The sequence below is a fragment of the Tamandua tetradactyla genome, chromosome 5, assembly GCF_023851605.1.
Source record: "Tamandua tetradactyla isolate mTamTet1 chromosome 5, mTamTet1.pri, whole genome shotgun sequence".
Classification (NCBI taxonomy): Eukaryota; Metazoa; Chordata; class Mammalia; order Pilosa; family Myrmecophagidae; genus Tamandua; species Tamandua tetradactyla.
The window spans coordinates 101586478-101595819 of NC_135331.1; the positions used below are offsets into that span (position 1 = coordinate 101586478).

Sequence of the window (9342 nt, forward strand, 5' to 3'; positions counted from 1 at the left end):
ACATTGTTAAAGTGATATCATTATACAATCCTCTCCAAGGATCAAGGCTACTGGAACACAGCTCAACAGTTTCAGACACTTCCCTCCAGCTGCTCCAATACACCACAAACTAAAAAGGGATCTCTATATAATGCATAAGAATAACCTTCAGGAAAACCTTTCAACTCTATTTGAGATCTCTCAGCCACTGACACTTTATTTTGTTTCATTTCTCTCTTTCCCCTTTTGATCAAGAAGGCTTTCTCAATCCCATAATGCCAGGTCCCAGTTCAACCCGGGATTTCCGTCCCATGTTGCCAGGGAGATTTACACCCCTGGGAATCATGTCCCATGTACAGGGTAGAGGGGTGGGGGTGCGGGAGGGGGGAAGGGCAGTGAGTTCACCTGCTGAGCTGGCTTAGAGACAGAGGCCATAGTTGAGCAACAAAAGAGATTCTCTGGGGGTGACTCTTAGGCCTAATTTTAAGTAGACTTAGCCTATCCTTTGCAGAAATAAGTTTCATAGGAGCGAATCCCAAGATCAAGGGCTCAGACTATTGATTTGATTGTCCCCAGAATACCCATTTTTAAAGTACACGAGGAACATTCACCAGGATAGACCATATGCTAGCCATAAAACAAGTCTCAGTAAATTAAAAGGGATTAACACTACCCAAAGTATGTTTTTCAACCATAATGGAATTAAATTAGATTTCAACAATAGAAGAATTCAGGAAATCCGTATGTATTTGGAAATTAAAAATCACTATATTGTTCTAAAAATAATCATGGGGACGAATACACAACTATGTGATGATATTATGAACTACTGAGTGTACATCGTGTATGGAGTATACGTGTGTGAAGATTTCTCAATAAAAATATTTTTAAAAATCACATTTATAAATAATCTGTGGGTCAAAGAAGAAATCTCAAGGCAAATGTTAAAGTATTTTGGACTGAATGAAAAACAGAAACACAACACATCAAACTTGATGGAATGCTGTTAAAGCAGTGCTTAATGACAAATTTATATCTTTAAACATCTATATTAGAAAAAAGAAGATCCCAAATCAGTAACCTGATAGTCCACTTTAAAATGTTAGGGAAAAAAGAAGAGCAAACTGAACCCTAAGCAATAAGAAACATGGAAATAATAAAGATTAGAGGAGAAATCAATGAAATAGAAAATAGAAAAACAGTAAAGAAAGTGAAAAAAAAAAGCAAAAGTTAGCTCTCTGAAAAGAACGAAATTGACAGACCTTTAGATATACTGACCAAGGGGGGAAAATGCCAAAGTCAAGAATGAGGGGGGAATGGAGGACGGGAAGGAGGGAGAGAAGAACCCAGAGAAGCCCTGGGATGCTGGAACCATCAGAGGGTCTGAAAAAGCAGCAGAAAGATCTGTGAAAATTAAGACTGTTTCTTCCAGTAAAGGAGGAGAAAGTTCCAGTCACAGCCCTGAGAAGAGATCAGCTGAAGAAGAAGCTGGAGACTTCCCAACAAAACCTACAAAGACCTCTAAGTTTGGATTTGGCACAGGCAGTCAGATAACAAGGAAAGCATCAGCCATACTATCAAACTTGGATCAAGTAAACATAGAGAAACTGTTCCAACTCTTGCTCCAAAAACCCTTTCAGTGGCAGCAGCTTTCAATGAAGATGAAGATAGCGAGCCAGAGGAAATGCCTCCAGAAGTAAAGATGAGGATGAAAAATGCTGGAAGGAATATACCAACGTTAGCCAGATCAAACCCATCAACAAAGGAAAGCATGGGTTTTCTGATAACCAGAAACTATAAGAGGGAAATATAAAATCTCATCTTGGAAATATCCATGACCAAGAACAGTTTCCTTTTTTAAAGAATGATATAAGACTCTCTTTGGAGCCACCCTTAAACTTATATTAAGTGGTACACTAATAAATGAGAGTGTAAGTTAGAGGTAATTCATGTTTTTTTATACAGACTTCAAGACATTTGCTAATTTCATGTGATTAGTTACCAAAGGTTACAGATAAAGAAATCATAAATGTACCTTTTTAAGAATTGCATATTTTTTTAGACACAATTGCTAGCACATTAAGAGGGAAGCAAAAAGTTACTGTCCATTTAACCTAGTTCAAAATGTAAGTAGTTACTCACTTAACTTCCTTATCACCTAAACTCTCTGGCTCTCAAGAACAGCCTCATAGAAAGGGAACATTGCGTTGAGAGAAGAATGTTACTGAACTATTGACTGAAAATAAATTTACGTACATTTAAAATAAGCATTTCTTCCTTATGGATATTTGTTTTGTTTCAAGTCATCATAAACCAGCTATTGTATTGCTGTCAGTGGGTACAGATGCTTAGCTCTTTAAAAATAAACTTTTTTTAATTAAAAAAAAAAAGAACGGGGGCAGACCAGTGGCTCAGCAGGCAGACTTCTTGCCTGCCATGCCAGAGCCCCGGGTCTGATTCCCAGTGCCTGCCCATGCAAAAAAAAATAAGAATGAAAGAGGGAACATCACCATCAACCTCACAGAAATTAAAAAGATAAGGGAATAACTTGATGCCAACCAATTAGACAATTTAGAAGCTAAACATCATTAGTCATTAAAGAAATGTAAATTAAAATTATAATGAGATAACACTTCACACCCACTAGGATGGCTATAATTAAAAAGGCGAACAATAACAAGTGTTGGTGAGACACAGAAAAATGGGAACCCTCATACATTGCTGTTGGTAATGTAAAATGCTGCAGTCACTTTGGAAAACAGTTCGGCAGTTTCTTAAAAAGTTAAACTTAAGGGTGCACAGATGGTTCAGGGGTAGAACGCTCACCTTCCGTGCAGGAGACCCGGGTTGGATTCCCAGACCATGCATCCCCTGCAAAAAAAAAGTTAAACATAAGTTTACCATATGACCAGTGATTCCACTCCTAGGTATATGCCATAGAAAACTGAAAATATATATCCACACAAAAACCTGTACGCAAATTTTAAAGCAACATTATTCCTAATAGCCCAAAATGGAAACAACCCATATGTCCATCAACTGATATCCATGCCATGGAATATCATCGTTATAAAAAGGAATCATGTACTGATCCATGCTGTAACATGGATTACTGAATCTTGAAAACATGATAAGGGAAAGAAACCAGTCACAGAAGACCACGTGTGTGATTTCATTTCTATGAAATGTCTAGAATAGGCAAATTCATAGAGACATAAATGTAGATTAGTAGTTGCTTATGGGTGGCGGAGGGGTGGGGGGCTGGGAGTTAGGGAGACGACAACTAAAGGGTACAAAGGTTTCCCTAAAATGTTCTAAAATTGTGCTGATGGTTGCACATGTCTGTAAATGTAGTAACAAAGATTGAATTGTACCCTTTAAATGCAGAGTTGTATGACGTTTTTTATAAAGTGCAATGGCCCTCCCCAGAACATCAACTAGTTTCATCCCCCTATCCCATATTATTGACAGTCCCTTCCAACATGAAAAAGTTAGAATGGGCATAGCCCAAATACCTCTGAAGAGTGGGAGAAAGATCAAAGGTGATGGTGGAGTTGTACAGAGAAGATTGGGTTTAACAAATGAGTATGACGGCTAAATCATAATATTAGTTATCTCTTTTAGTCTCCAGTACCTTAGAGCAGCTAGAAGTAAAAACCTAAATTTGTGGGATTGCAACCCATACCAAACTCTGAAATCTGTTCTACGACTAATTGTTGCGATGTGCTCTGAACTGTATTGCTTTTTTGTAATGTTATTTTTCACTACAAAGGAAAGAAAGTCAATTGTGATAATAAATGCACAACTATATGAAAACCAAAAAAAAGTGCAATGACATTTCTAAGCAGCACGGAGAGGGGAGAAGCGAGGAACCGCAGAGAGCGGCAGGGTGTGGGTCTAAGACCCGAGCAAAGCGCAAAGCCCAGGCGGAGGAGTGGTTTTGTAGACGAGGCCGCGGAGTACCGCACAGCACACCCGCATCCCTAAAAGCCTGTCCCCGGCCCCGCCCCCCAGCCCCACGCCCACACGCGCCTTCCACTCTAGAACAATCAGCGCGGGGCCAAGAGGGTGTTGTCACATCCGTGTTCATTGACCCCACCTGCCGAGAGCTGTGCCCCGGCTGCTGCCCTGTCCCTGCCGAGCCCTTGCGGAACGCAGGCTCACCAGCTGGGCAAACAGGAGGAAGCGGCGGCACACCCGCACGACGCCGGCCCTCTGCGCACCCCATCTCGTAGCCCAGTCTAGGCTTTGCCGCGTAAACTCGTCATGATCGCGTTTTAAAAATCGCCTTCATTCCAACGCACTTTTAGAGGCCATCCCCCCACATTCCCTCTGAGAATTAGGGTTCCACCAGCATATTCAGACGAGTCCGCTCCCCCTCCGAGCGCCACTTCCTGCCAGGCCAGAGGATAGATTCCTCCTTCCTCCCAGCCCTCCCCTCCATTGTCCTTTCATTGTCCCCTCTTAATAGCCCCAGTCGCCCCGCTGCCTCAACCCCAGCCTGCCTTGCCCAGTTCTCACAGGCAAGACAGGCAGAGAATCAGAAGGACACTGGCTTCTCTGCAGGGCTGACCCCGTTTGAGTTCCCAGATCTGCCTCATTGCTGAGACCCCATCTGTGGGAATAATAATAGTACCAGTTTCTTGGGGTCACTGGGAAAGGGGGACACTGGGGATAACAATAGTACCAGTCTCTTGGAGTCACGGGAAAGGGGGACACTCCCCCATCCCAACACAAACCCAGGAGCTGCAGAGGGGTATGACACCACATACAAATAAAATCCTCATTAGAACCACGCCCTTTCTGAGACCAGCAGGCGGTGGAGTTGGAGCTCACTTGCATGGGCTTGGGCGCTTGTGCACATCTCTTCCCAATTCCACGTTCTGCAACTTCACGCTGGTAACTTGAAATCGGCTCACGGTAGGTGGAAATTGGCAAATACCGCCGAATGAAGACTTATTTTCCCAGAGAGCGGATTGTTAAAGCTACCGCGGCTATCTGGGGGTCAGGGTGACCCTGAGCACTGGTCCCTGCAGTGAGCTGCTGGGAGAGGGTTAGAGGAGCCCTGGGTGGGGCGGTGGGGGGAGTTACCCTGCCTCATCTCCCAGTTTCACCATCCAGCCCTTCCAAGCCTGGTACCTCAGACCACTGAAGTTGCCTCCGGACTGAGACCCCCACCCCCAGCCAGCCTCCTCTCCACCACCTGGGAATGCAAATCGCACCCAGGTGCCTTCTCTTAAAATGAAGGCGACCCACCTGGCCCTGATGGCACTGGCCATCCCTCTTGCTCCCTGAGTACTTCCCACCCACATTTGTACTGATGGTTCTTGCCTCAGGACCTTTGCACATATTGCTCCCCTGTCTAGTTACACTTCCCACCCTTCCTGCCTGCTTCTCAGAGGTCATTTCTAACCTCCCTTCAGATCTCAAAACTCTTAGGAAGACCTTCCCCATTCTACCCCAAGAACACTGCTTATCACAATTTTTATCAATTTGTGTAAATGATCATTTCAAGTCTTTCTCTACCACAAAAGAGGACAAGTGGGAAAGGCCTTCCTGAGAACATTGAGATCCGAAGGAAGATTAGAAATTGTGGTTTCTATTTGGGTTGAAGGAAATTTGGGTTGGTAATGGATGGTGGTGATGGTAGCACAACATTGTAAACATAATTAACAGTACTGAATTATGTATTTGAAGGTGGTTAAGAGGAGAATTTTTAGGCTGGAATTTGTTCAGTTTGCTAGCTGCCGGAATGCAACACACCAGAGACGGATTGGCTTTTAATAAAAGGGAATTTATTTTGTTAGTTCTTCAGAGGAAAGGCAGCTAACTTTCCACTGAGGTTCTTTCTTACGTGGAAGGCACAGGATGGTCTCTGCTGTTCTTCTCTCCAGGCCCCTGGGTTCCAACAACTTTCCCTGGGGTGACTTCTTTCTGCATCTCCAAAGGCCTGGGCTGAGCTGCAAGTGCTGAGATGAGGAATGCCAAGCTGCTTAGGCTATGCTACCTTGTGCTCTCTCATTTAAGTACCAGCCAATTAAGTCAAACGTCACTCATTGCAGCAGACACGCCTCCTAGCTGACTGCAGATGTAATTAGCAACAGAAGAGGTTCATGTACCATTGGCTTATGTCCGCAGCAACAAGACTAGGTATGCTCACCTGGCCAAGTTGACAATTGAATCTAACTAATGCAGAACTTTTTCCAAAAAAATTTTAAAAACCGAAAACATAGAATGGACAACACAAACAGTGAACAATGTAAATGATGGGCTATAATTGATAGTGCAGTTATAAAAATGTTCTTTCATGACTTGTAACCAACGTACCACCCTAATGCAAGGTATTAATAATAGGGTAATAATAGGGTATTAATAATATGGGAACTCTTTATTTCATGCATAATTTTTCTGTAAACATACAACTTCTCTAATAAAAAAACAGAAGGGCCAAAAAAAAAAAAAAAAATTGAAAGGGGCCAGGGTCTGGCCTGCTCAATTCTAATCTACCCCAGAGGGGATTAATATTTGCCAAATGAATGAATGAACAAATGATCCAGTTGGAATGCTAAGTTTAGGGAACAAGGAACACTTTTAAATCCCACCCCATTGGGAAGAAGATCAAGGTCTGAGCACATGGCTGAAGCCCAAGTCCCTGTCCCCTGTCTGACTCACTGAGCAGCCTGGAAGCCTCCATTTCCTCATCTGTAAGACGGGATCACAACAAGAAGTGTCACAAGCTTAGCATGACCCCAAGGTTGCCATGAGATCAGCTGTACACAAGAGACTTCGATGAACTGTCCAGCTGAGTCTGCAGAGGGGTTGACATGGGTTTGGGCTCAGATCCCAGCCCTGCTGCTCAAGAGCTGGTCACAGAGAAGTTGCTCAATCTCTCTGAGTTTCAGTCTAAACTCTTACGGTGTAATCCTGCCTCTCAGGGCAGCGTGAGGGTCAACGGAAGCAGCGTGTGTCAATGGCTCAGCCCCAAGTCTCGCATGGAGTAAGCCTTAAATTCAGTGATTAGTCGCTGTGATTATTACCTTTAGTTCCAAATTCACTTTATACAGATGCTGTGCAGAATTGCTTATGGAAATCCGAGATGCTTGAAATACCAAAGAATGATACTATAGCGTGTGTTTTTGTCTCCAGGTCTAGGGGCAGCAGGGTGAGTTGGAGTTTTGAGAGAAGCCTCCCCAGACATCTTCTCTGTCAGGCAACGGTGCTGCATACACACGGGGTGGGCTTGGGGGGCGGCAAGGGGAGAATGGGAAAGAGGGATGGGAAGCATAGAATGGGGAGGAGTGGAGCAGCTGCCTGGATCCTGCCAAGGGACGGTTCCTGCCAAGGGAGCAGCTGAGGAAGGAGAGAAGCCACAGAGGGAGCATCTGGGGCAAGCCCTGGGGAAATCAGGCCTCAAGATATTCACACAGTGTTGTGGAACAGGAGCAGGGCAGTGACGGCACAGAGCTCGGCTCCGGATCTCAGGGAAGTAGGGCTTCCTCGGGGCCAGTGCAGGTTGGGGTAGAGACACCCTGGGGACTTGGCTGGGAGTTTTGGGGGAGAGAAGTGCTATATTCTCAGCACCTTTTACATATCAGGCTCTGGCCTAGGCCCTTGTTCCCAGCATCTCAAAACAATCCTGGGAGGAGGGTGATACTAGCCCACTTTTCAAAGGGGAAAACTGAGGCTTGGAGAGGCGAGATGACTTGCCCAAGGTCAGGTACCAAAATGTACTGAACCAGGGTCCTAAACCTGAGCCAGAAGCTTTCCATTGCCCAAACTGCATCCTGGGGGGACCTGCCCATGGCTGTCTCCTGGGAAGGAAACAGAGGCCCCACCCCAAGTCTCCACCACTTCCAAGTGCAGGTAGGACGCCTGCATGCCTTTAGCAGAGTAACATCAGCTGTGATTGAACGTGTTGGTGAGCTTTGATGAACTCATTTAATCCTCACACGGCCCTATGGCTGGGTCCCACAATTATCAGCACATACAGATGAGAGCCCGAAGTCCAGAAAAACTAACAGTGATTCCTCTAGCATCTCTTCTTTCTTGGAAAAGAAAGATGTGTCGTGGGGAGGAACTTTGGGACAATGACGCAGGGTCACACGGCAAGAAGGGAGGAATGGGGAAGTTGGGAAGTCATCCCTCAAGTCTACCCCAAGTGCCCCAGGCTGCAGGGAGAGCCCTGCATTCCCCAACTTCTCGGGCTGCACAGCAGCCGCTCCCCACCTCCTGCCCTCCGCCCCTCCTCGGTTGGCGCTTAGCAGGGAGGTGCTTCTCCTTTGTTCCCCAGGCCTCCGGGGAGCGTCTGCACCCCAAAGAGGCCAGCTGAGGTCACGGGTCTGTGCCCCCTCCCCAGGCCAGCCCGGCCCTGCTGGCAGCCCCGTCAATCAGGTGCAGCCGGCCCAGCAGCCAGCCTTTTATTTCCTAAATTAAAAGGGCTTCTGATTCCTGATTGAATTAAAAGCGGGAAGGTCAGCTCTGAGACCAGCAGGGAGATTTCAATCACAGGAGACCGGAGACAACTGGAGTGGGCAGGAGGGGAAGATGCAAGGGCTAGAGACCAGACAAGGCTGGAGGGGGAGAGCTAGACTGGACGCCATTGCGTCTCTCCCAGGCTAGACTGAGGCAGAGCAGGGCGGAGGGGTGTCGAGTCCTTAGCATCTCCCCCTCGCTGGCCTTTTTTTCTTTTACTTTAATTTTTTTGAAAAATTTAACAACAAACAAACACAAACGTTCTTAACATATGACCATTCCGTTCTACATATATAATCAGTAATTCACAATACTTTTGAGCACTTTGCTTTGAATTAGAGAAATCTCATCCTCCCCCTTGCCACCCGAGCAACTGGACAAACTACACAACTCTACCAGGCAGCCTTGCTTGTCTATCTGTGGGTGAATCACCCTCAGAAAAGTGAATTCCACAGTGTTTCTCACTTCCTACTGGCAGGAAGTTTTTTCTGGCTTCTATCCTAAACTCTGTGTTCGTCCTTCAGGAGACATGAAGGATGAAGCTGCTTGCTTTGGAGTCAGAAAGAACATTAGCCTGCTTTCCTTCCAGCTGTTACTCAGGCTCCATGGATGCTGCAAATCCCAGTGCACTCAGAGAGAACTGGATAGACTGGGGAGGGGCCTGGAGTGTCAGGAGACCCCATTCCTCCTAGTTGTGTGCCCTGGGCTAAGCCCCATTTTTGCTCTGGGAGTCAGTTTCCCCATCTGTACAATGGGCAACACAGCCTTCACAGGGTTCACAGAAGGCCTGGCCATCCTGGATATGCCTTCTTGCCTGGGCTCGCACTGAACCCGCCCGTGTAATCATGGGGACCCCCTGCCAAGAGACAAGTCAGGAGTAGCAAGGACTTG

General features: G+C 45.8%; 1 pseudogene; it reads left to right on the plus strand.

The window, feature by feature from the left end:
• Positions 1-1295: 1295 nt before the first annotated feature.
• Positions 1296-6980, plus strand: LOC143683262 (PEST proteolytic signal-containing nuclear protein-like; annotated as a pseudogene).
• Positions 6981-9342: the final 2362 nt, after the last annotated feature.